Here is a 27,287-nt window from a genome sequence, read left to right on the forward strand (position 1 = left end):
AAAATCAATTATTGAGAAAGGCTTTGCAAGTTTAAGAATATGCTCATTGTAGGCTGTTTTAGACTTAGGTAGTTGGCTCAGGTGCAATAATATATCTTTTACTACTCAAGTCACTGGAATTTTTTGGGGGTTGATTAGTTTTTTTTCCCCTACTTAGTTGCACATAGAAGTTGCCCCTTTACTTGGCTGTATTACACAATACACAAGCAGATATTTGCAATTTTTCTTTAGCTTGTAGGCAGTCACTAGAGGGTAATATATTCTCATCTCACTTTTGATCTTTGCAAATCCTCAGGCAGCTGCCTCTGTGCATTTATTTAGCCTGTGAGGCAGAATTGGCAGCTTTTTAAATGTTTGCAATCAGAATACTTTTGTTGGATGCTGCAATAGTGGGGCTGCAGGATTGCCTGAAATCTTCATTGGAGTAAACTCTTAATGTCAACAGTCTTGGCAAATAAAGCCTGTATTTTCAGCAAACTCCTGAATTCTTGAGTTCTTTTAAATTTTCATGTACTTGAAACTCTTGGTGCAAAAGAAAACCCCCTTGAGAATCTACCAGGCAAATTGCTTATAAAGAAGGATGATATTATTCTTGAATTTGATGAAAAGTGTGTAGTTGAGGCATATGGTTGTTTCAGACCGTTGCAATTTGGGGAGAAGAAAATGTAAAGGAATTTTTTTTTAAGTAACTTGGTGTCCTGCTGCATACTGGTCAACTTGATCTGTTGCTGCTCAAAATCACAGAGAATTACATAGTCTCAAACAATGCTTATCAGACTAAGTGTCTGTCTAGAAGAAAAAATTGTGAAATTTTTAATGTCGTATTTGTATTCAGCAGTCAGACCTGATCTTCCACAGAATCTGAAACAGCTTCCTATCTCATTTGACAATGTAGTAGCTACAGATTATTTCAGGTTTGGTCTGTTCCGCTGTGAGTTTTTTCATCAATCTCTTGCAAGAAATGTTCTCAAGGATTCTACAGAATCAAATTCTCTACACTTAGAAGTGCATAGTGATAACAATTTTCTTTTGAGAGGTACCTGTCACTTATCTATACAGATAAATTCACAAGTGCTTTTGAGAAACTCCAGTAATTTTCTCTGGAGTTCTGTTTTATCTTCTGATTTACCGAATTCTAGTGGCATAAATCAATTTGTTATTCTGTCCTTCAAAACTCTCTTCCCTCTATTTGCACCATTTTATCTTTCCAGGAGATTAAAAAGTTACATTCTGTTAGTTTTTAAAATATCTTAAACCTGGCCAATGACTGGATCTGTATAAGTGGTTTGGTAGACACTCAAAGGTATGTAGCTGGAAACTGTAGAAGGAATACCAAGTTAACAGCTGCACTTGTGTACTAAAAATATATAAGGGATTAGATGAAGAACTGTAAAAGTAATTGTAACATACCCAGTGCTTTTCAATGACACTGATCCCAAAGTGCATCCCTGTCTAACTGTAGACTGGAATTGGCCACCAGAGGGCAAACTAAATGTGCACGCTCCCCACTTCTAGATGTTCTTGAAAATCAGCTGCAATTCTTCATGTCAATGTAATTAGATTTTTTTTTCTTTAATACTTTTTAAAGAAAATACTCTTTTTCACTGAAGAGATTGTCTTGTTTTTGCTCATTGTGTAGCAACAATTACCTGAAAGACCAACTTTGAAACAGCACGTTTCATGGGAATGATGTAAAACATCGCCATGCCAGTTTTACATCTTGCTGCTGGGTGGGTTTTGATGGCATGTGCAAGCAGGAGATTGTTTGTGAGTCTTTTGCTTCTTTTCATGATCTGAAAGAACATTAATCAATATGAGGCTGTCAAACAGGCTCTTTTGTTTACAATAGGAAACCTTTAGTCATGTAAGTTTGGGAGTAACTATTCTAAATTCTAAATTCTGATGCTGCAGACTCTGACAGATTCTTCCTGTATGTTTGAAACAAGATATAATTATGTTTTTTATTTCAAAGTAGTTCCAGGACTTTCCTTTTACACTTGCATAGAACTTTGTTATTTACGTTCCCTTTAAAGCAAACCACTTGACTAGACACAATTGCACAACAGTTTTGCTGAGGCAGGTACTGAATTTGTTCTCAGTTTAGGTATGAAAGATAACACATCTCAATGTTCATACATTGTGAGGTCACTAGAAATAGAGACGGTACGTTTCTTTGGAGAACTATGTAGAAAATTAAAATATAGTAAGAAAAAATAAAACCATTTATTCTAAACCTTTCAACTGCTTAACAAGCAGGTAATTGATTTTAGTCACCAAATTTAGTAGCTTAAATGGATATTATCTTCTGACATTGCGTACTGATAGGTACATTTGAATTTTGTTTTTCGTGAAAGAAAATCTTTCCTATTTGACATAAAATTATGGCTGTCAGATGAACTGGTATATGTAATGAAATGTATATCTCATTGGAATGGAGTGGTACAACGACTTAATTTGGTGTTAGTTTTCCTGCTGATTTTAGAATGCAGGGGAGTGCAAATCTCAGTTTTCTTCCTGGGATTTGTCAATACCAAGCTGTGATGTGGTATGCTCCTGTTTAAATTTGGACTTCTTGGCCATGGTTAGTTTTATTTTTCAAAAGTTTCAATATGGCCTAGGTCAAACCACTGTGAACTAGATGAAATATTACAGGATAGAAAGATATGCTTTGACAGGTTCTATATTGAGTAACTTTGATTTATAGAAATTGTGGATTTATTGACCCTCATGTGCAAGACGGTAATTAACATGGACTGTATGTTTATAAATAATTTTTTCTGTTATTCTTTGTAAACATTTATAAATATATTTCTTTGAGATTTGTATGACTTGGTAGAAATTTTGTATTCGATTCATGTAGAATTGGTAATTTTATAATTAGAGAACTTAAAAGATGGAAAATGATCCTGACAGAGTAAATTAAATATTTGACACATTTTCAGTGGGTCTACTTTGTAGATGATATGTTGTAATATCATTTAAAATATATTATATTTACAATATAGTATTTCTGTAATGCCTGGCAGAGGAAGATTTTGTACCTTTACATCTGTATACAGCTACCTACTAACATGAGTTGTAATAAAAGACCATTTTCATTATTGGCAGTTTGATGTATTTTCCACAACGTCTTGGCCATATCCATTGTATTTCACAAATACAGTGTTTTCTCTTGAAAGATGGGGTGGGTAAGATGAATGTGTCATTGCATAGAGGTGTGTTCCTGAGTCATTAAAAAATCCAAGAAAACACAAAAAAGGCTAGAAACTCTCTTAAAGCAGGAAATACTTCAAATACTTTCTTGTGCTTCATCTCTATGGTGGATCAAACAGCTTAAACACTCATTTGATACATTTAATGCTGTATTTCCAATTCAAACAAAGCATATAAAGCACATAAAGAGTCAAGATCCTCTCTCTTATTTTTGTAAATCTGTATGTTTAATAATGTATATTTTGTTCCTTTTTTTTCAAAATACTCTGTATTGATACATACTTTTTATTAAAATAAGATGTTTGAGGTTTAAAAAAATAATTTTTGAGAGTACTCTTTCAGAATATTTAAGAACAGGCTTTGAAGTTCCCCTGTAGCAGGCAGCCTTTCATTATAGAAAAGAATTGATGATATTACAATTGGAACAATAGTCTGCATTGATTTTCATAACATCATCATAATAGTATGGGGGATAATTTTATAATACCTTAATACACATTTGTTTATTTCAAGCAAAAAAGAAAAAAATCAAGTCCAATTGTAGTACAATTTCATATTTAAAACTCAAATGGTGTTTCTGGCATATACAACTGAAGGAGGCATACCTTAGGTCTTATAGGAGATTCTTCCCTGACTGAATATTGAGACATGTTTTCAAATTAATTTAGAAATTGTTTTTATGTTATTTCGACCAACTCTTATCTGTTTTATTATTAAACATTTCTTTTCCCTATCTTCCCTCTCAGATTTGACCTACCTGCTCATACCCTTGAATAAATGCAGAGATATCTACTCCAGATGACTCCTGGAGAGGAAAAGATTTTTTAAAAGTGACTGTAAAAATAGAAACTTGATGTATTTATTAGTGTATTGCTTACTTTTCTTGAACGGGATGTAGTGAACAGCTCTAAAAGACGTGATACATGACTCATCAACTGAATTATTGAAACAAACGAATTCCCCAGAAATGTTGTGTTCACACAGTGAACAGAGGTTTTCCCAGATACATCAGAAAAACTGCCATAGATGGCTTTCCTTTCTCTGCCTTTTCTGCTCCACATAGAAGTTCTTGCTGTCTCTGCATGAGATGGGTGGCAGTTCAAGGATGGGACGTGGGAAAGAAAAAATGTCTTTTCAATAATTGTGGTCCTTCTGACTGCTTCAAAACTGGCTCAGATAAGTTGTTGACAACTTGAACCTTAATGATGTAGAATGCGTGGTTGCTTTGTTTTCTTTAACAAACGTGGTATTTTCAACTAATCTTGTACTTCTATCATGATGAACAGGTGTTGTATATTTAACTATGTGATCCTGCATTTTTGAAGGCAGTTTTGCATGTTTGTTTGACAAACTGTCTTATATTCAAGGTTCTTCTTATTATTATTGTTTTAGTAATGTGTGCTTAGTGAATTATAGACTGCACCTTAATGAAGTAATTATTGAGGAAAGAACAGTCTGCATCCACTGTATAATTGTCTTTTGCTGGGTAGCGCAATCAAATTTGTATTTACACTCATTCAGCTTTTTGTGTCTCTTCTCTAGGGTCTTTTAAGTGGATTGTTCTAAAAATAAACCACTTGGTCTACTTGACGTTGTAACTAGTGTGGAGATTTAAAGCTTAAGGTCTTTTAGAGGAAAAAAACTCAATGCCCTCTTTGTTAGACAGATTGACAGATACCTGTTGCTTTTTGTGATGCTGGCTATTAGCAGTCTGCTTTATAGTTCTTCCCCATAAAGCATAAAACAGCAATTTACCAGGGAATTTGTTGACTGAATACTTAGCTCTTCATATCCTACTTTCATATAATTCTTGTGTAGTCTGTCCTCTAGTCTTTGAACTTGATAGTCACACTGAATTTAGCTCTCATTAGGCACTATCGTGGTACTTTACTTGCCACCTTGTTTTGTGTGGAAATTTTTCTTAAGCAGAAAACTGAATTGTGGTAGTCGTGACTGAATTTAGAGTTGGTGGACTATATTTAGGCATTTTTTATAAGGTAGGCTCTTCTGTACTTTCTCTTGGCATCAGATTTAACTGGAATGAACTGATGTATTGCTGCTACAAAAAACTGGAGAGACATAGAGCAATTCAGGTTAGAAAGACAAGTATCTGCAGAAACATGTTCTGACATGGGTTGGTCCATTTTATTCAAAGGCAAATTGTACACTTTCATCAGAAGGATTTGAGATAGAAGTGTTTTATACAGCGATCTACATTTTTAAGCAGCTAAGTATTGCTTGTTTTCTTCACAAAGCACTGATCGTCAAAAAATGAATATCAATGAGGATGCAATTTTCTGAAAATTTAGGCAACAGTCAATACAGAGGGGAAGGAGAAAAAGTAAGCTACAAAAATTATTGTTAAATGACTTATTACATTAATTTTAGAGGAATCTAAAATACTGAGGCCATTGAAAAAAAACTTAGATATTATAGGGCCCCAGTAATCATATAGTACAATAGTGAGTTTGTGAAATGTGGAAAACTTATGGATAGAAATCTTAATGGTGCCTTATATTTTGGAATACACAGGCTTCAAACAGGAGACAAGAAAATTTTAACGTTGTGCAGATCATGTGCAGAGTTGCAAAATTGATATTCTACACTTCCACTCTTTAGTATTTCTGTCTCTTTAAGAGGATTTATATAAATGAAACAAAAGTATGACACACAGCTTTCAGTAACTCCCATGTAATTTAGAGGATGAGCATGTGAAGTGTATTTATGGAATGTGATCAATAATTCTGGATTTATATCTTGTTTAGGTTTTGTGTGGACATAACTGCAGCTGATGTTATGGAACTGCCTTATAGATAATGATCTAAAATGTAGATACAGTTTGGCAGATGATGATGCAAAATGGAATGTGCACGTGCTTTGCCACTCTTCACTGAGCATATGGATGTTTTCAGGTTAATCATATTCTGATACATTTTTATCATCTAGTGAAAAAAATGTTTGCATTTTGGGTGTATATTTAAATCCAGAATGCTACACCCACAGAAAGGAGTGAGGCAATCCTAAAGTTTAGTCATTGAAGTAAACTGATACTTGTTTATTTCGATAGCAGAGTCGGGCAATTGCGTCACCTTTAACATTATGAAGTTTCTTTGACAACTTCAGAGCTTATGTGGGTCTCTTGCCAGTGTTAAATCTTTAAAGGAAGCATCAAATATTCTTTACTTGGACCTTACACTGCTAAAAGTTCAGGAAGAACCAATTTCTCTGAATGTTGCAAATAGCTACTTGCAATTTCAGTCTATTGATTTGGAAGTTACCATGTGGTTATAGACTGGACATCATTGGGTTTTCTCTCAATTCTAAGTGTCATTATTCTTTACCTTCAAAAAACCTGTTTGACTGTGCTGTCTTTTAAAAAAAATTTCCCCTCCCTACTTTTATCTACCTTTGTACAGGAGATAAATGACTGTAGGACAAAGACTTTTTCATACATGAGTCATCTTTTTCTTCATCCCAGCTAACTGAGCTTGTGTACCATACAGACTATGCAAATAGTGACCTATGTGTGATATCACTGTAACGTCAAAAAAGACTTAAAACAGGAAGAAGCTGGTTTGTGATCTGATTCGTTTTTTATTTAAGATGTATGATAGATTTGGGATTACAGATGTTTTAATTTAGATGCAGTGTATACTTTAAAGAAACATATTTAGGTTTAGGTTTGAACAAAATAAATCATCTTCATACGTATTGTTTGGAAGAAGGTGCATATTGTGCTTGCCCATGCAATAATTCCCTGTGTTTTAAACAGGCAGGCTGATGATGTGTTCTGATAGCAGTACATGGATACCTTAGACTTGCAGCTTTCAAACACAGGCTTGGGCAATGGGGCAGTACATGTTGCTGTATGAGAATGAACTCCATGCCAGGCAGACTGCTGAATACAGCCTGCTGCCAGTTCCTATTTGCATGGCTTCTATCTTTGAGTGCTTTTATTCTGTCTTGCTGGAGTTCTGCCTCCTCCTTGCTTCTCCCATGTTTGCTTTCACTCCTCTTCTGCTCTGAAGCCTGTCTCTTGTGAGAGACAAGACATTCACAAAATTTGTCTTTATTCTGTCTATAAGAGCACTTTTCAAACTTTGATTTGCTACTGTAATAGTACATTGTTCATAAATTGTGGAAGTCAGAGGTAGCTGCTTTTCCTAGACTCCCATTTTGCTTCTAATTTAGAAGCATTACATGATGAATTAGTGCTGAAGTACTCCCCCACATGTATGCCTCTCTTCAGGACAGTTACACACTTAGTCAGTGCAGACTGAGTTGAGTACTTAGTCTTCTGTCCCACTCAGTTTGCATTACTTTTTTTTTTCCTTTTTTCTTTTAGTCTGTTTTCTGTCTTTTTAATCATATCAGATGTAGTCAGGACAGATAACCTGTTAATTCTATATGTATTTAAATAAATGTGTAAAACTTGTTTTTTGATGGACTTAATTCCAGTTTAATCTTTTAAAATTATTTTTGTCTTTTCCCTCAATCAACATGATTACTTGATTTGGCAAACAGATAAAACAAAGGATGACTCAGAATTTTAGAAACCTGATGAGACCAACTGTCAAAGGAACACTATGAGATATGGTATTTCTTAATGGAAATGTGCTGAATACTTAAAATTGTTGACTTGAGAATGGTTGGCTTAACTCTTCATGGGTTTTAAAAATTGTGGTGTTAGGTATGGTGTACATGAAGACTTTAAGTTGTCATGAATTTGGTTTATTTAAAGTAAGATATATATCAGCATGCAGCATGGGTACTGTCAGATGTTCACACTTATTATGGCACATCAGGAGTATTGGAGGGAAGTTTTGGTTTTTGGTGCACTTGGCAGATTATTTCTTTACATAAACATTGATGTTACAGAAATTGTACTATAAAAATTTTGCTGTAATAAATACCATGTTGCAGAGTTGTGTGCCTGAACAGCTTCAAGAATTGATATTTTCCAGGTATTATGTATTAAGGGTGCTATGTACCCTGGTTCTTTGCCAAGGATCCTGTTAAAATTGCAATATTGAAGGCTTTATGCTTTTGAATTGTTAGCTGTGTTTCTTGTGTCACTATTGATTAATTTGGTTTTTAATTGCTGCTTGTCAGTGAGCTGAAAGCACTGGAGACTTAAGATTTTTTTTTAGAACGTTTGTTACAATACAATGCTGTTTAAATTATATTTAAGCATTCTTTTGCATTTCCTCTCTCTTTCCACTTGGTTGTAACCTTGTGAGATAATTCCACAGAATAAAAGAGAGAGCACAAAACAATGGAAACTTCTAATTAATTTTGAGTAAAGTTTCTTCTGTAAGTGGTCCAGTTAGTATACATTCAAAATTCAGGTGATGAGTTTCAGGACATTGCCATTACTAATAGGAACCAGCTGACCAAAAAGAAAGTCAAATTGTATGTTATCAACTATTAGAAAGAAATAGAAAACACATTAGAAGATGTCTTCAAGTTCCTGTATAATTCTGTAGGGCACATTGTCATTATCCCTCATCTTACCCCTCAAGATATAGTATAGAATTAGAATAAATATTAAAAAGAGGAAAATAAATGATAAAGGGTATGAAAAAGTACATTTTGATTAAAAAATTACTTAATATTTGAGAACTGTGATAGGAAGAAGGAATGGTATTGAGAGGATGTTGTTTGCTTTTGTTCTCTAGAGACCTCTATCTCTGTTTATCCATCAGTCTGTATCTCTTCAGTAACAGACTGCAGCTCTCTGCTCTTGGCTCCAGCTGGGGATGGAAATTGGGGTAGATGGTTCCATGCAGCAGGATTAGTTGCCTACATACAGTGGCTTGCATTCTAAAAACAGGAACGTTTATGGCAGTGGAAGTATTTAAATGCACAGGAGCTCTAGTGGAATGAATACAAGATGAATTCACTTGAAATTTAAAACCAAAGAACAGTGGTGCAGTGGTTCGGCTTTCCAATGGGTGCAGCTCCGGCCAGCCCTGCCGCCACTACATCCAGGGGCCACTTTGCCAGAGGCGTGGGCAAACTCGACCACGGCGCGGATAGTGCGCAGAACAGAAAGGCGGGACTCTCAGGGTGTGCAACCAAGGGGTGCGTGGTCCCCAAGGCAGCGCTCCGAGGAGAGACGCTGGCCTCGAGATGGCACGGCTTTTTATTGAGTGGGTTCAGGGGTGGGATTGCGTGGGACCAATTACAACCTTTTGCCATCGTAAAATGAGGCAATGCACAACTTTTGAACCAATAACAAGTAACTTGGGGAGGAGGAATACATGATGAGGGGGTGGGGAAGTTATATAACTTAAAGATTGACAGGTAACCGAAAAGTGGTAAACAACTATTATGGGATGGGGTTACCAGGACAACCAAGATTTTGGCGGGAAGGTTTGAGGGGGGGGGGAAGGAAAGTCTGAGGGAAGGAGAGAAGGAGAGGGAAGGAGAGGCCATCTTAAACAATAGAAATAAATACAAAATTATAAAACACAAATTATAAAACCAAACCGGAGCAGTGAAAACCCAATTGGAATTGAATTTAAGCACCACCACACAGTGGAATAGTTTTAATAAAGAAAATGGAAAAGCATGTGTACTGTAAGTAATGGAAAGGTTGGTGGGTTCTCCGTCTTGTGGGTGAGCATGCATTTTGAAAGCAGAAAAGAGGTATTTCTCATTGAATTTGTTTCAATTCCATTGCATTTCAGTTTCACAGGAGGAACAGTTAGGGGCAGAGATCTTTTAAAGGTCTTCAGTCCAAACCTCCTGCCCTAAGCAGGGATGTCCTCCACTAGACCAGGTTGCTCAGAGTCCCATCCAACCTGGCTTTGAATGTTTTCAGACAAGGCATCTGTCACCTCTCTGGGCCACCTGCTCCAGTGTCTCACTACTTTCATTGAAAAAATTTTCTTCCTTACATCTGGTCTAATTTGTGTTTTTATCAGTTTAAAACCATTAACCGTTAGCTTATGACTAGAGATATATTTGTTGTGCTTCTGTTCTTAAAAGTCATTATTACCTAAGCATGTCAGGTATCATACAAAACATCACACATGAAGTACTTTATTAGAAAAAAATTGTTGGGCTGTAATCTTCTTGAAAATGTTGTGTGTGGCTGAAAATAAGGCTTGTTGATGCTAATACATGGTAACAACTTGGAAATTGGCAGGATATTCACAGGCTCAGCTCCAGTATTCAATCTATTCTGTAGAATAAGAGCTGACTTGACTATGTTCTAGGGCCTGACAAGCAGAAAATAGATCGTTGGGGTGGATTTTTGTGTGTGTGTGTGTGGTGGTGTGGTTTTTTGTTTGGTTGAGGTTTTTTTGTTTTTGTTAGTTTGTTTTTAGCTATATGTAGAAGGTAAAAGGTGGGTTTTTTAGGCTATGATCCTCGTTTATGTGCTACAGATAGTTTTTTTTTTTTTTTTTTTTAATCCCAGATTTGGAGATCTGTTGTAATACTGAATATCTAGTGTGTTAGCATAAGAAAGCATGGACTTACTTGGTTTTGCCTGTTGTCTCTCAAGAAATGTTTAGAACGTCCTTGAGAAGTGTTTACATGAGAGGAGGATGAGAAAACAATCTTAAATAGTGAAAACTAAGACAGATTTTGTTGCTGTTTTCAACTGCCTTTTGTGGTAGTTAAGAGAAGGTAGAGCCAGGCTGTTCTTACTGATGGGCAGAGGTGAGATCAGAGGTAAAGAACACGTTACAACATGAACACCTTAATAAAGTGAAATTCTTATTTCACTTTCATTTTCTTGTGAGAGTAGACAAACAGTGGAATGGGTTGCCCAGACCAGGAGTTAGAATCTTTGTTCCTAGAGATATTCAAAGTTTGACTGGGCATTACTGTGCAACTTTTTGTAATTGGACATGCTTTAAGCAGTGGTAAAGACTAGATAACTTCCAGAGGTTGTTTACAACCTAGATTTATTTATGATTATATGGAAAATTAATATTAAATAAGAGACTTTGCCATACTTAAGAAATACAAGAGAGTAACTAAAATCTTTTTCACTAAACAGTTTGTGATAGTATTTTGTGTAATTTGTGAATGTAAATTGCAAGCTTTAAGTGTTAGATTTGATACTGAAGATGTTCACTTCTTTCCTAAGTCAGAATGTGCAACTACCCATTATTTTTTTAGCTTATTTATTTAGCAGGGTACAGGAAATACATCTTTCTAGATGTAACACAAATGATACATAATTACAGCAGTTAAATTGAAGAATATGTTTGAGAAAAATTATGTGTATTTATGTGTACCTTACCACAAACACATAGATCTGTGCACTTGTTTACAAATTTAGAAATCGTTGCTAAGTGCCACTATGAGGCTAGAAAACTTGCTTTCTAGTCTAGTTAAAAAGAATATATAATGGAGGATGGAGAAATTTTTTATATCCTACAAAGGTAGATATCCTCTTCTGTTGCGGTTGTCTTACTGTCTCCCTTTATCTGTGTGCACAGTGGTTTTGGTCTAGTAATTTCCCTGTCTCGTAAGAGTAAATCTCTTTCTGTGTTGATCATAATAACAAAGAGTAGACTAATTCTACCTCCTTTCTTCTATCACTAGGTTTTTGTTAGAATTGCTCAGTAGGACAGCTCAGAAACATATTTCATGTCTGAGCCTTCTAAGTATTTTAGCACTGATGCTGCTGAGGCAACATTTTTTATTTTTTAATTGTTTTGAATTTCACTCCATAGTGACAAGAGGAGGGGCTGAAGGTAAACACAATCTCCGGCCAGTGAGGCTGGTGCAGTGTTCCCCGCTTTTGGATCTAACAGCGTGGTTGGACCATCTCTCCTAAAATCTGAGAAAGATACTCTAGTAGAGGATTAAGGACAAAATGTAACTTGTTCAAAGGCACCACAATTTTCCTACAGTATTTCAAGGTCCGTAGAGAAAACTGGACTCTGGATGCAGAGGCTTGGCATAAGGATTCAGATCCCAACTGACCTCACAATCCAAAGCAGAGAGGTTCTTTCAAGTATTTAAGAGGGAAGATTGTTGTTTCAATGCAGTAGGTCATAGCTCTTGACCTGGAAAACATTTTGCTTTTTTTAAGTCTATCACCAAAGTGAGCTATGCCTGATCCTGACAAAATATGACTAGTTGAGGATGGGAACTCAATCTATCTTGAAAGTATCACTGAGAAGAAATGAACTGAAATGTTAATGTACTCAAGTGCCCTTCCAGGCCGTTGTTCTTCTTCTCAGCAGAAGGAAGGTGGCACATACAGGCCATTAGGAAGAATGAGAGACAGTCTTCAGCTATGATTGCAATTTATGTATGAAGTGTGGTATTACTGAACATTTCCATAGGCTGAAGAAGGAAGCTGGCATCAAAGTCTTAAATGTTAGCTGTAGTTCTTGTTGTTGTTGAATTCACTACAAAGATTTGGTATGTTGCTTTATTTTTTTGTAACTAGCACATTGACAGCCATGACATTCTGCTGCTGCTTGTTTGTCACCGTAACTGAGACAACTTGACATACAGAGTTTGTAGGTAAACACACAGTGAGGGCACTGAGGATTTGATCCCTGGTCTTGGTGTGTGACTTTTTTATTGCAAAACCTACATGACAGAGAAAGGTAATGATGCATGCAGTGTTTTAGAGATTAGTTTTATGGTAGATCAGGATTTTTTAAATTGTCATTAGCACTGTATCTGCTGCATTGAGCTGTCATTCTCTGTAAGTATAGCTGTTTTTACTTCCAGTGTGCTTCTGGTTTTGGTTGCTGTACTCTTTCAGTCTACTTGATAGCTGCAAAACCTTTCCTCTTTACACAACAAATTGGAATCAAATATTGACGTCAACATTCCAAGGGAATGTCAGGCAAAGAGGACATGCAGACAGAAAGTCTGATTCTCCTTCCACTTACATAGTGTACTTCTGTCAGAATCAACATGGAATTAAATTAACAGAATAGTTTTATCCATGATGTTTTCTTTGTAATTGTGTTTCCCTGTTTGGAAATGGGAGGTCTCAGCTGTTTTTTACTAGATCAGTCTCCTCTGTGCCAAGCTTTACTTGGGCCAGGGTTCTACTGGCAGACACATATGCTGAATTTAACATGCCATATTTAATAAGCTGTGTTTGAAAAAATACTTCATTTCTATAGCGACATTGCTGTAATATGGAAAGAAGAGAATGTGTTTAGTTTGTGATAAAAGTGTTATTTAATGTTGGTCTTTTAATGAGGCAGGTTATGCTACTTGGTATTTCCTCATGAAGTAAGCTCTGAATACAAATCCTCTGTGTTAAACAAAAAGTAGTGGCAAGTAATTCCATGCTCTTCCAGCTACTAAAAGATCAGTTATTATTTTTTGTGTTAGAGTTCAGGATAGCATGAAAAATTCAACAACAGGCAGGCTGGATATACTCAACAAATTGTTATAATTAGTTGTATATCAAAGTCTCTTTTTCTGTGTACTTTGTGTGACTTTTTTTTTCTTCTTATAGTGACTAAAGTAATGGTGAAGCCTGGTCCCAAGGTGAGAAAAATATTTGGAAAAGCCTTAATGGGCGTATGTGGATTTTGGGTCAAGTCTGTGGGGAAATGTTTCTGAAATCCAGGCTTAGAAACTTGATATAGTAAAATGGAAAATGAGGTGAGGTGATTTTAAGCAGATTTTTTTTTTTTTTTTTTTTTTTTTTTTTTTTTTTTTTTTTTTTTGTTTCGACGGCATAAGGATATGGAGGTTCTTACAGGAATTTAGACTGGTGTTTAGAGGTACTATAAAAAGAACATTTAATTTGATCTTCTATCATTTTAGCTCAGTTCAGCCTTTTAACAAAGATAAGTCTAATTAAAGTACTACAGAAAATTTCTGAAGAGAAAAGACAATAGCTTTTTGTGAGGAGTAGTAGAGAATTCTGTGTTTTGTCATCCTTAGTATAGAGGCTTAACTCAGAAACCAAGAATGAAAGAAAGATTAGGAAGAGGCTGAAGTTCACAAATTGCTTTCTATTTGGAAAGATCCCAAAACAAATTGCACTGTGTTTTACAAATGATTAACATTTTGGCAACATTGAAATTAATCTCATTCTGCAGCAGGATACAGCAGATTTTTAGTGCTCAGCGATACAATTCTATTTTAAGGCAAATTGAAGACATCCACTGTTTTTGAAGCACAGGGAAAACTCAAGAACGCAGAATGCAATTTCCTAATTGGATACCAAAAAGGCTTATCTTCCTTTCCAGGGGGTGTGCGTACATGTGAGGAGTTGTGTCAGTTGGAATTGCAGCTGCGAAGAATTTAGCCCAAGTAAATAATCAACTCTTCAGTATTAAGTCCCTCAGAAATAAAAAAGCTTCTAACAGCACAGTTCTTTCTAGCACGCTGCTCCTCTGTGACTTCAGCCTGGACTTGGCGTGTCACGTCCTGAAGCATCAGCGCGGTTTCCTGCAGCCAGTGGGATTATCCTTTGTCACTCATCCTGGCAAGGTCCCAATCTGCTAGGTGTGAGATTTAAGTCCATAATAACCTGACACAAGACCTGAGGGGCTGAGATAACAGAATGCTCTTGTAGATGGGAAAGGTGCAGTAAGGTTGTGAAAGTAGCATGATGTGATTTCTTTGACTTTTAAATAATAATTTGTCTTGGTCGTGGTGTTTTATTGTAATAGTTCACAGATATTTAGTATTAGTGGTTGGAAATTATGATTCAAACATTGTGATAAACATAATTTTTAAAATTTTGGTGTGTGCAAACTAGTCTAGTCCTTTAGCCAAATCGATGAAAGGGAGTTGGCATTCAAACATTTACCTTGTCTGAAAATATTTCTGCTGATGTCCTTGAGATCTGGAGAAGCCCTAAAGACTGAAATAAGCAAAAATGTAACTTTTAAAGAAAAAACAGTGAAAAATTTTAAGAAAAAAAAATGAGAGAGACTATGACAGAGTCCCTTAGTACGCAATGTAAGATGCTGCTGCAGCAGGGATATGGCCAACAGACTTTTTTTTCCCCAAAAGTTTCTAGTCTTAAATTTAGGGTAGTTTTTCCTTCATCAGTTCCCAACACAGGTAATGAGACTTTTTTTACTCATGTTTGGTTTTTCCTGACATTTCTTAGCTTAGACCTTTGTCCTGTCCTGTTTCACATTCAGGATATCTGCTATCAGAGGATCTATACCAATGTTCTGGAAACCATTTAGAAATGGGGTGCTTCTTGATCCTTGTTTTTCTCTTCTCTAAGGGATGCATTGCAGGGCATCTTACAGCAGCACATGCTGAAGTTGATTGGAAGTTTTTGTATAAAACAGGAGCTTCATAGTATACTGCATATAAAAATGTGTTTCAGAATAATCATCTGAAGATCACTAAGATCTACAAGAACTGGGTCAATTACTTTGAGTTAAATTTAGGTTGTATCTAAGAATAATTCCTTCAAGAAATTCAGCACTTGGTGATACACTTGTTCATTATCCTGTGTGGATTTATTAAAAGAATAATGCTGGTATTTATGAACTTCCATTTGAGCTTAAAATCGTGTAGATTCCTTTACTGATCTTTTGAATGCTTTTATTTATTCTTGATGCTTCATTAGTAAAAGTTACTGCTTTAGGGTCTGAGAAATAATATTGTCTTATGGAGCCCTGCTTATTGAATTGTTCTTTTTTCTGCTGTTATTTACAATGAGAACGAAGCCAGTCTTTGATCTTAACAAAAATGACTAATGGCTTTATTTTCTTTAGAACCAATGGAAGGATAGCCATTTTGGAGGAGAATCATTCTTCAATAATTTCCCTGAGGAAGACTATTCTGATGCAGCAGATTTGACAGATAACATTAAGCAATTAAAAACAGTCATTTAAAAAAAATACATAGTACCAAAGTGTGATTTTGTACATATTGTCACCTCTGCTCAATAAAGATGGTAAGGGTAGTATCTCTATATATATTTAGGAGAAAAAGAAAGCCTCATTTTCTTTTCCTTGCTTGCTGAGCTAAGATGTGTGTAAATAAGCAGATGATGCCTGGTACATTTACATGCCTAAGAGAAAAGCTCTGTTGGAGCTGATTTAGAGAAACTTCTTTAGAACTATTCCCAAACATTTGGACTAAAAAACTAGGGTTAGATCAGCTTCTCTGAAAAATGAAGGAACAGTAGGGCAAAGCAAATGTGCCACATACACAGATTTCTTGCTAAATCTGGGAGTATTAATAGGGGAAGCTGAACCAGTCTGAACCCCTTTTGCTGCTGCTGCCCCTGCAGTTAGTAAGCCTACAGCTGCAGTTTGAAAAACAGAGGAAGGCCATTGTGTCTCAGCTGGTTTATGGTTTCTGTAGATGTACAATAAGTAGGGTGTTTTGACTCACGTTTCTCTGTAACATATCCTGACTTTCTTCGTATTTTAGAAAAGTTAATGTATAATAAAATAGTTTTAATGCATGTTAATGAATTAGGATTCAGAGTATCCCTAGGTAGTATTTGCTTCATGTGAGAGTTTCTTAACATGTTTTTTTCACCACACATGGTTAAGATATTGAAACAATCTTAACTCTCCATAGCACAGGCATAGTGTCTGGAAACAAAAGGAAACAAAACATCTATGATTTCTTTAAAGGTAATTTACTTTTATTTGGGACTCTTAAACTTCACTGTCAGTAGGATTCAGCCTAAACTTCTTGTCTTGTTTATGCACCTGGTATCAGCATCATACATTTTACTTGAAACTGTTGCAACTCTCGTGCCTTAACTTGGCATCGCTTTTGTCAAGGGAGGAAATAATTGAAATGTGCAGTGTTGTCAGCATTTTTGTGATTTAGTATTTGCAGATACAATAATAAAAATATCACAAGACAGGTGTTTCTTAAGGGATGAGGCAAAAATGCTTAAATTGCGGACATGCTAGAACTAGTGTTTGAGAAATTGGAACGTTAGAAAGCTTCTTGAGACAGCAGCTTCTCTTTAGCTGAGAAATATTGTAGTGTTATATTAATCTCCACTAATATAAACAGAGCTTTTCTTGGAAAGGAGGTATCTGATTACGCAAAGTTCAGAACAGGTAAGTAATACAGCAATATTGTATTTTTAGACTTAAATTTCACTTTAAATATAGGTTGAATGGGCAAAAATCCTATTTCTTCCTGCAAAGACTGGCATGTTTTTCAAAAGATGTTGTAGTTGTGAAGTACATATCTTAAGGAGATAAACTAAAGCCTAAATTTCTTCTTAAGCACATGGTACATTTGACTTGCAAATATTTTTCTAAGAAATAAACCCTGACTTGGTTCTATTTAAACAGACTAAGATATGCCAGTGAAATCCCTTTCATCTGTAGAGTAACTATTTCTTTTCAGTAAGACAGCTGATCTTTTCCAAATATATCTAATAATTAGGCCCAATTCAGAAATACATTGCTTGCTGAAATACGTATTTTCCCAAATCACGTGATATAGTACCATTACTGTACTAAATCACATATCACTCTGAAATCTGTATGTGCTTCTTCTGTCTTTTTCTTCAATGTGCTAAATATGTAATTTTCTAATGTTGGCAGGAAGTGTGGGAATTTCTTTTTGTCCTACCAATCAAAAGGGATAACGGAGTTACTCAGAATATAGTTCTTTTTTTCTTACCAACCTTATTTTTCCCTTGTCTATATACTTACTCTCTTATTAATGTTAAACTGCATGACATCTTATTTAAATTCCTTAATTGAAAATACCAGTTAATTTCTTAATATCTGTGAAACACTCTTGAACTGAGACCAGTAATTTTAACTGCATCTCTCTATTAAGCTGCAAACATTTTCTATATATGTGGTTTTTCTTCCATCCCATTTTCTGTTGACACATCTGTTCTTATTTGCTTTGTAATGACAAAAACAGCATAATTCCTCTCTCATAATATTTTGTATTCCTTAATTTCTTCCATTTTGGACTGTTTTCACACTAGGGTGTTCTTTGTCTCCATGGCAATGAGAGGTAGACTAGAACATTGTTCTGAGCATTAGCGTGAGAGACTTTTTCTCCTCTGCTGGGAGAAACATACCAAAATTCTGTCCATACAACTGGTATGATATGGTTGATTTCATGATTATCTTTGTAATTAATTTTCTCCAGGCTGAAAAACAAACAAGCAAACAAAAGCAGTGTGAACAAAATCATGGTATCTGTTTTGTAAGTGATTCCAGGTTTTTATCCCTGACATGCTAAAAAGACAAGTTTTCACCTTCCTGAATGAAAATTGATGAGTAGCACTTTTTTCCTCCTCTTGCTGTGGTCAGATATGATTAAAAAAAATGTTTTCCAAAAGGTGCATAAGACCCAAGGCCTTCTCAAATCCTTTCTTAGAAATTCAGTTGACCTTTAAATCCAAGACTGTTACTGCCCTTGTGCCCTCTGTGTGTCCTTCACATCTTACAGGACTTCTGTCCTGAATATGATGCAAGTTTTTATTGCTGCATTATTAAAAAAAAAGGCGGGTGGAGGGAGAGACAAGGGTTTGAAAAGACAAATAACATGAGCTCCTGTCATTTGTGGAATAGTGCAGCGTTTGATACAGAAGGTGCAACACACCCCCATTATGTTCTTGTGCTGTTCCTTCATTGTACAAGGCTCTCTGACTGCTCAAACATCCTTGGTGGGTCTCTGCACTGAGTATTTCTTTTCTTTCTTAGCTTTTACTTTTTAACATGTTAGCTGTTTATTCCAGTTTCCAGAGATCTCCTTCATACAGTTCACTTTATTTTTTTTTTTTTTTAAATAGACACAAACCATAGCCTCACAATCATATTGTCGTTCTCTTTCAACATACCGAGGTAAATTCCCTCGTGCCCCACATACATGATCTGAGCTCCCTGTATAGTCTGGTGCTGTTTTGCCACTCTTGGCTCTCTGTGGAACTGTATGCAGAGGATCAGGGAGTAATTTTTGCCCTTGTTGCCTTGGGCTGGTGCATTAGTGAAGTAGTACCTGAGGAAACTGAACAGCAGCGGGCATATGGAAGTCCCATGGATAGGTTTTTTACCTATTTTCATTTTTTTTTCCTCATGTTGTTTAGCAAATGTATTTGAAGGCCTTCTTCACAAGTTGAATCTTGAAGGCATAGTAGGAGGAGCATGACCAGAACTTTTTGTATTTGTAGTGAAAAGATGGTTCATTATTTCTTTTATTCATGATGAGAAATATGAGATGCACTTTAAAAGAAACAATGTTTTAAATTTTACTGGGATTTAGAAGTTTATAGTGTTTGTGCTTTGATATTAATTCCTTCCTTTTCAAAATGTTTTTCATTATTTTCTCTGTATTTCTGAATGTATGCTTTAGTGAGCATTTGGTATTTCTTGACAAGTGATTTCAAATACTGTGCTATTCAAACTTGCTGTTAGTAATGCTGCTAGTACCAAATAAACAGCATCCACAGAAATCCTACTGAGTGAGAGCTGTGCAACAGAGAGGGCTGAAACGTGGTGGCTCCTAGCCCAGCTTCATCAATGGTACACGGGGCAAAGGAAGGGAGCAGGAAAACATTAAATGTGGGGAGCTGAGTGCCAGAGTCACTGGGAGGCAGCTATTGATTCTGGTTGTGCTTTGCCAGCCCCATGAATACAGGCCTCAGGAGCTGGAGTCCTGGAGGAAGCTGCCATCAGCCTCCCTGGGGGCTGGCACTGAACAGCAGAGCCGTGTCCTTTCACCTGTCAGCGCTGCCCCCTGCTCGTGGAGCCTGCCTGCCAGACAGGCAGCAAAGGAGCTTTGCAGCAAGGCTCTGTCTTGTTTGCAGGTGATTGTTTCTCTGCCAGAGAAAGGATGATTATATTACCTCTGGGGTGGTTCATTATTCTGGAGTTTTTCTCATGTTGGTTCTATGAGTTACTAAACTGATATCTTGACTCCTTGATTCTCAGACGTATTGATGCGATGGGCCATTGCCTTTATCTGTATCTGAGTACTTTTGAGCACTGAACTCCTGGTGGTTTTGGCTAAATTAGTTATGTTTCTAATAGGAGACTTAATCTGCAGTCAAAGCTGGCAGACCATTTTGCTAGCCTGTAAAAATCTTCTGGACTTGCTTTCTTGTATTTTTCTAGTTTCCTAAGTGTAATAAATGTAATTCTTTTAAATTTTTTTTTTTAACTGATTCACTGAAGAAGGGTTCCTGCTCTGTGCAGTTCTTAAATGTGAGTTTATGGGGAGCATAACAGGTATTTCAGCAGGTGAGAAAAGAGAGATCCTGTTGGGAAGAAAGTATTGAGCCAAAAAATGTGCTAGATACAGCAGTCCCTCCCCTCCTGGAACTAGTTCTGTTCCTAGTTCTACTGCAAGCCTGTAGCTGTATGACATCACGTAAGGTTTGACAGATCAAGCACAGCCTCTTGAATGCATCTGGGACAACTGGTAAAAAGTGTGCTAAGGAGCACATAGTCTAGCCTGGCTTCTTGCCTTCACAGGTGTTCTGAGATATGTGACATGCTGTAATAGTTAATAGGCTTCTGGGGAGTGTAGTATCTGCTTTATTCTCATATGTGCACTATCCTGCATTTAATGGGCTAAAAAAACACTCCACATTTGTACAGCAGAGTGCTCTCATGTGGCTTGTGATAGATCATATGTCTGTGCACATCAGCAGGGATGAAAACCAGCATCTGATAGGCAAGTGAGTATCCACACTCTGCTGAACAGCATGCCTGCATCCTGGATGAGAATTCCAGATTGGCTCAGGTTTCAGGTTGAGGAATTTTCCAGTACATAAGCATAATGTATTTTCCTGGTGCAACTTATGATTCCTCAGTTATGGTATATGTTTCAGGGTAGTAGATGCACACATCTCATTGGATGTGTGTATCACAGTTCCTCTGTGTATGCTGTCTGTGGCCCCCATTTATTTAAGGAAATTACAGTATTTAGGACAAGTGGATTTCCCATATGATGGCAGCTTTGTTGTTGTCTCATCCTTTTATTCCTGTAACAATTCTCCATGTGACCAGCAATTTAAGGCTTTGTAGGATGACAGTCTCACTGATACTAGACCAAAAGTCCTGGAGCAAAATACAAGCAGAAAAACATTTCTGCATACATTTCATGCTTGCTTTTTCCAGCACTGAAAAGAGGTTGGTGCAGAGGTATCAGATGACAACCCTGCCCCAGCTCTTCCAGTGAGACTTGGGATACAAAAACATGTTACAGAGTCTCTGGGGAGGTTTAGGAGCCAAATCCTCTGCTGTTGGACTGGTGCAAAGATGTGAGGGGAGATACTTGGTGAGCTCAGGTTTGCTGCAGAGGTGAGCTTGAGGCAGGGGGAGAGCTGCGATGTGGGACAGTTGGCTGTACTGAGTTGGCTTGTTGAAGTGGGGTCTGAAAATAGCGTAGCTACCCAAGACCTAGCCTAAAAGAGGTAAAGAGCTTTCCTGTCAGATGAGAAGCAGATGTGTGTACTTGAGATGCAGATTGAAGAACTGGAATGGAAAGCCCATTAAGAACTCCTTGAAATTAAAATGAGTGAAATACTCAATAGAAAAACAGCTAATGACAGTGAGAAAAAAAAAAAAAAAATCAAAATCTAATACTGTAGGTTTTAAGTTTTTAGGGAGCATGTGCAGCCAGAAAAACTTTTGCTTCTAAAATTGTCAGATGCAATTCCATGTCCCTCTACATATTGAAGTATGTAAGTCTTCTTTTTTTAAAAACAAACCAATCCCTCTGTAGGTATAGGGAGGTCAGCAGTAAAATGTAATTTTTGCATTATGGTAAGCCATATAAAATCTGAGTGGAATTTTGAATAGGCAGAATTAAGTTTGCTGTTGAGCACTGTTGAGGAAATCTTGTCTTTCCTGCTTTGGTAACCTTTAGAAGTATTGTTTCTTGAAAAGTTATTATAAATGAAGCCTGACATTGTGCAGTTGCCTATTAGATTTCTTCTAAAAGTGGTAGTTTGTAAGTCACAACAGTATCCCTGTGCTGCAGCAGTGAAATTGTACTTCAATAAAAGATAAAGATAATTATAAGTTCAGAAAACTGCTTCAATTTTAGTGGATTCTCTGTTACAAATCAGCTTTTATTTTAATATATTACTTTTTATTGTATAGGCCGTACTAGAGCTAAAATGTTGAATACAAAACAAGGGCTGAGTTTTCTTGATCCAATTTTTCAGGCCAACCTTGGTCTGAGAATATTTGTGAGGAAACTTAACTTCTTGCCTGTGGACACCTGCTGTTCTCTGAGTCATTCATCTTACCAACCATGTGTTACTATGTTTTTCTTTAGAATATAGATTTCTGTTCAAGTGATGGCACCATCTACACAAAATGTTGCAGAGGGAGGATTGGCTAAATAATGTAACAAATGTGCTACAGAGGAAAGAAAAGTAATAGGATCCGAGGTTCTGGGTCTATTGAAAGATGAAAACTTCTGCTAGATAACTATGTTGCCATGTATGGGTTAGGCATTTTGTTGTTTGATTTTTTTCCCCATGGAGCTTTTTTCTCTCTTACCTTACTTAAATGTGTATTTTTTAAAAAACTTTTGTAATAGCTCCTTTTTAACAAGGAGAGAATACTTATAGAAGAATGTTGAAGTCCAAAAAGAAGCAATAAAAATGTTCAAGGCAGAATATATATTGTTTTTCTATTTTTTAATATCTTTTCTGATTAGCTGCTATTTTGGTTCTTTTTTTACAGTTGTCATATTTTCAGATGACACAGTTTTTTTTATAGTAAGACCTTTTCAGGAAAAAAAATAAAATTATTAGTCTCAAAGTGCATATATAATTATAGCATGAGCTTAAGTTCTTAGAAACACTTCATCACTATGACCCTGAATGAGCGTAAGTGTTAAACATGCATAATTTTAAGGCATGGATATTAAACTCATTGAAAACTGTTATCCATGGCTATTAGAAGTGCTTTGTGTTTTTCAAAGAGACACTTGAAAGAAATCGTGACATTTCGCATAGTTTCAAGTAGAGCAGTAAGGATGAATTTTCTGTTTAAAATGTATGAATACTTTTAGCTGGGAAATGTTGAAAAGGTGGTATGGTTACTGGTACAAATCTGTGACTTTACTCTGCTTACTTTTACTACTTGTCCTTTAACGTGCTCAGGACAAAGGCAAAGAAACGCCTAAAGGAATTCAGAAGACTCAGTCTCTGTCTTGAGGTACTGAGACATTGACTTTTGCATTTATGGATTGTTAAAGGATACTTTACCTAGAGTGCTGTGATGCCTTCACTGTAAACTGTGTATTCCTTCATTCTGGTTTTATATTAAAATTATGAAAATGAGGCTTTGTATGTTATATAATGATCTCGATTACATTTTGAAGAGGATATTGAACATTATTATAATCAAACTTAGTGACTGAAGATCAGGAAAGGTCTGAATGTTAAACGAAGCCAGGTTCTTATGCAGGAGGTTTAACAGCTTCAGGAATATTTCTAATATTGTGAAGCTTTAAACTATTGAAGCAATTTCTTTGTTTAATCTGACAATTGATTAACAATTTTAATTGTTTGTAGAGGCACATAGGGATTTTGTTTAACATATCCAGTAGTGGATTTTATTTAAGTAGCAGCTGATTGGAAAAATTAATTCAGTATAGGTATATGTGGTTTATGAGTATTTATATTTTGGATTTAAGACAGAAAATTTCATGCAAACCATTCAAATCATACAATTCAAAAGAAAAAAAGCCACAGACAACTTACAGAGGCACAATAGAGAGACAGGTATCTTGGGGAGAATACAGAACAAAATAGTGTTGTGTTGTGTATAGATCCATAATGCTGCTTCATCTTGAATGCTCTGCACAGTTCTAGTTGGCAAGAAAACAGACTTGGAAAAGATTCACAGAAGGGTAACAAGAAAGGTATGGAGTTGCTTTGTAGACAGAAGTAAGTCAGCAAGACTTCTAGCAGTGCCTGAGGGATATTATATTTGATATCTGTGAAGTTGTCTGCAGTATAGAGATGAGCAAGAATTGATTTATCTTCTGGATGGTTTGATGCCAACTTGAGAACGTGTAATTTATACAAGCCCCACTTGTACAGTCTTCCTTAAGCAAAATGCAGGATGCTTTGCCTTGGAGGGATTATTTGTCACACTCAAGATGACTTCTCTTTTTTTCTATCAACTTTATGTTCTAGATATTCTAATTTTTCACCATTTTAATAATAACAACCCAATTTTCTGCAGGGCCTCAATCAAACATTTTTGATTTTGGTAGACATAAAAAGAGAATTACCACTTTGATGTTTTTTTCAAGAATTTTAAATTTTGCCACTGCAGTGTGTCTCCTGGAACAGCGCTGCCTTCCAGATGGTTCAAACCTGTTCAGAACACCACGGAAGGAATGACATGATAGTGACTGTTAGGAGGAATATTTGAAAAATACTATCATAATTGTAGTTTCTGCTTTCTTCTTGTGTGATTAAAAAAAGTGATGTGCCTGCATGTCTTTTATAACTTTAAAAATACAGTAATTAAAAAGCCAAATTACATACACTGATTTGTAGAGTGTTAATCTGTGCAGCACCAGAGTAAAGGAATGGTTAAGTATTGGAACAGAAATACAGTTCCATTTTGCGCTTCCAGATTCTGCTCATTTCTGTTTCAAAGCACAGATTTTTGTAACAGCATTTTTACTAATAAAACATAATCAGTCAAATATGGTTTAGGCTGCAACCACTTTTTCTTTTGGTGTAAAAACCCAACAAGTGTTCTGTACTTGCAAAGACACATGATGTTTGGTCATTTTTAACTTCTGGCTGTGTGGCTTTACAGTAAATAGATTTACATTTTTCAGTAGTTAAAATTTGTATAAATTGATGGCTTTTAACAGTGATCTTTTAGCAAGTGAGATGGAACTGCTGGATTTAACAGTACATCCACTGCGTTTTGTTAAGTTTAATTTATGCAGACTTTAAAATGTTTGGTACAATCTTTTAAATATTTTGTTCTAGAGAATAGTTAGTTGCATTAAGACATAATAATAAATAATTTCAGCCATTTTTCTGGGACACCCGTTATCTGAGACGTGCAGATCAATCTGTTTTCTTGGCTATAAATTTGTAAATTGTTATATAATTTCTCATAATCTTGAAAGCAATTTATTTAATTCAAGTTTTTCCTTCTTGGAATTGAAGCCTAATACTGCTGATGACATAATTAAGGAGATATTTTATGCTTAAAAAGATGATTTGTGACAAATAGAGCTAACTAAATGAAAGATCTTACTGATGCAGTTAAAACTGCATAGCAAATTATTTTTCTAAAAATCATATATTGTTTAAAATAGTTGTATTCTATTGATGATGACTTTGAAGCTTTACTTTTGAAAAATCATGCATTGAAAATATAATTAAGTTTTTCAATACCTTTGAAGTTAAGGTACAGGAAAAAAAACTACAGTAACATTTTAAAAACAATGTTAGAAACATTACCTATGTGAGCACTGTGACCAAGACATTTTCTCTTTTAAATGCTAGTAAGTAACACTTTTGAGTAGCATTTTTTCATTATGAGTGATGCAAATGGCCTCTGAATTACACTGTTTTATTCTGTATGAGTAATTTGTCCCATTATGATAACTGTAATCTTTTTCTCTCCTTTTTTATTTTATTTTCCTGCTTGCCTTTTCTAGGAAGTAGAGGTTGGTATGCTTCTTTTGTCTTTTATGATACTGTGAGCTTTTCAAGAATTCCTTATATTTTACTAAACTCAGGTTGTTTCTCCTCCTCCAGGATGATTATTTTCGTACGTGGAGTCCGGGTAAACCCTTTGATCAAGGTAAGATTCTGTTCCTAGGTAATTGTGTGGGATTATATTTGTGTAATTTTAGTAATAATTTAAGTAATTATATTGGTGCTCCTGTTCTAGAATACTAACAGAATTTTGTTCATTTGTGTAATTTTCTCTGTCTTCAAATATTTGACTTAAAGAGGTCCAGAAATTCAGCCTAATCATCGGTTTATGTCTGTGATTTTTTCAAACATTTACTGATGAGAGAAAAAGATGGGAGCATTAGAAACTTCCAAAGTAGCTTAAAATTTCCCTTGAAAAAACATGAGGTTTGGAAGATTTTATTATATTTGTATATTTAAGTTAAGAACTCATACCTTTTCATAGGACATCTGACAAAAAACAGGCATGCAGTCTAATACATGTCTTTCGCAGTCAGGAAAAGAAATTACTAAGATTTTGAATGTCTCTTTATATCCATCGGATAAAATATGATCTAGAAACCCAAATTTGGAAGTCTGTCATGTTCAAGTGGTCTATCTTGAGGCAAAATGCAGCTGGAGCTTTGGGAATGCTGCAGCACAACAGTTTTAGGCTGAGAATACTATGAGCAAATGGAGCAAATACTCCCATTACACATTCCCTCCCCAGGCATTGTAACTTAATATTTACTGTCAATATAATCTCCCTCCTCTATGTTGTTTCAAAGTGTATTGCTGTGATTTTAAAACTGCTGAAAGTCTTGATACTTCTTTTAATTGCTCTGAGAAATGCTTCAGGGATTCTGTCTTTTCTGATAGCACCATTGGCATAAATGCAGTGAAGAAACGATATGGGGGCTTGTAAACAAGAGACCAAGATAAAAATGTTGTGAAGATAGTGTTTATGCAACTTCAAGAGCTTTCTCCACAATAGCTATTGACTTGTGGGAGATATTTTTTTGTTGTAATATTATAAAAAATTGTGGTTCAAGGAATTGGTAGTTGTGCATATTATAAAAACAGTGAGTGTTACTAAATTGAAGCCTTCCAGTCCATAAAGGGGCCTGCATGAAAGCTGGTGAGAAGGGATTTTTTCTTCTCCTATATGATAGGAGAAGAAGCAATAGCGTGCAGCAGGAGGAGGCTAGGTTTAAATTACATATTAGGAAGAAATTCTTTACTGTAAGATGGGATGAGGCACTGGAACAAATTGCCCAGAGACTGTGAACTTCCCATCCCTGAAGGTGTTCAAGACCAGGCTGGATGGGGCTCTGAGTAACATGGTCTAGTGGAGAGTTCACTGCCAGCAGTGAACAGGGGCATTGGAACTAGATGATATTTAGGATTTCTTGCAGCCTTAATTATTTCATGATTCTATGAGTAGTGTTTTAATTCATTCTTCCATACTTCAGCACAT

General features: G+C 35.8%; 1 protein-coding gene across 2 annotated transcripts in view; it reads left to right on the forward strand.

Annotated features, from left to right (window-relative positions):
- Positions 1-27,287, forward strand: part of SPOCK3 (SPARC (osteonectin), cwcv and kazal like domains proteoglycan 3) — a 143,674-nt gene that overhangs the window by 24,568 nt on the left and 91,819 nt on the right. Inside the window, exon 2 of one of the 2 annotated variants that reach the window (XM_083862503.1) lies at positions 25,892-25,937. The exons of the other annotated variant lie outside the window; for it this stretch is intronic. The gene's annotated coding sequence lies outside the window, so the exon portion shown is untranslated. The remainder of the gene's footprint in view (positions 1-25,891; positions 25,938-27,287) is intronic. 2 annotated transcript variants of the gene reach the window in all.

The sequence above is a fragment of the Zosterops lateralis genome (genome assembly GCF_965231275.1).
Source record: "Zosterops lateralis genome assembly, chromosome: 5".
Classification (NCBI taxonomy): Eukaryota; Metazoa; Chordata; class Aves; order Passeriformes; family Zosteropidae; genus Zosterops; species Zosterops lateralis.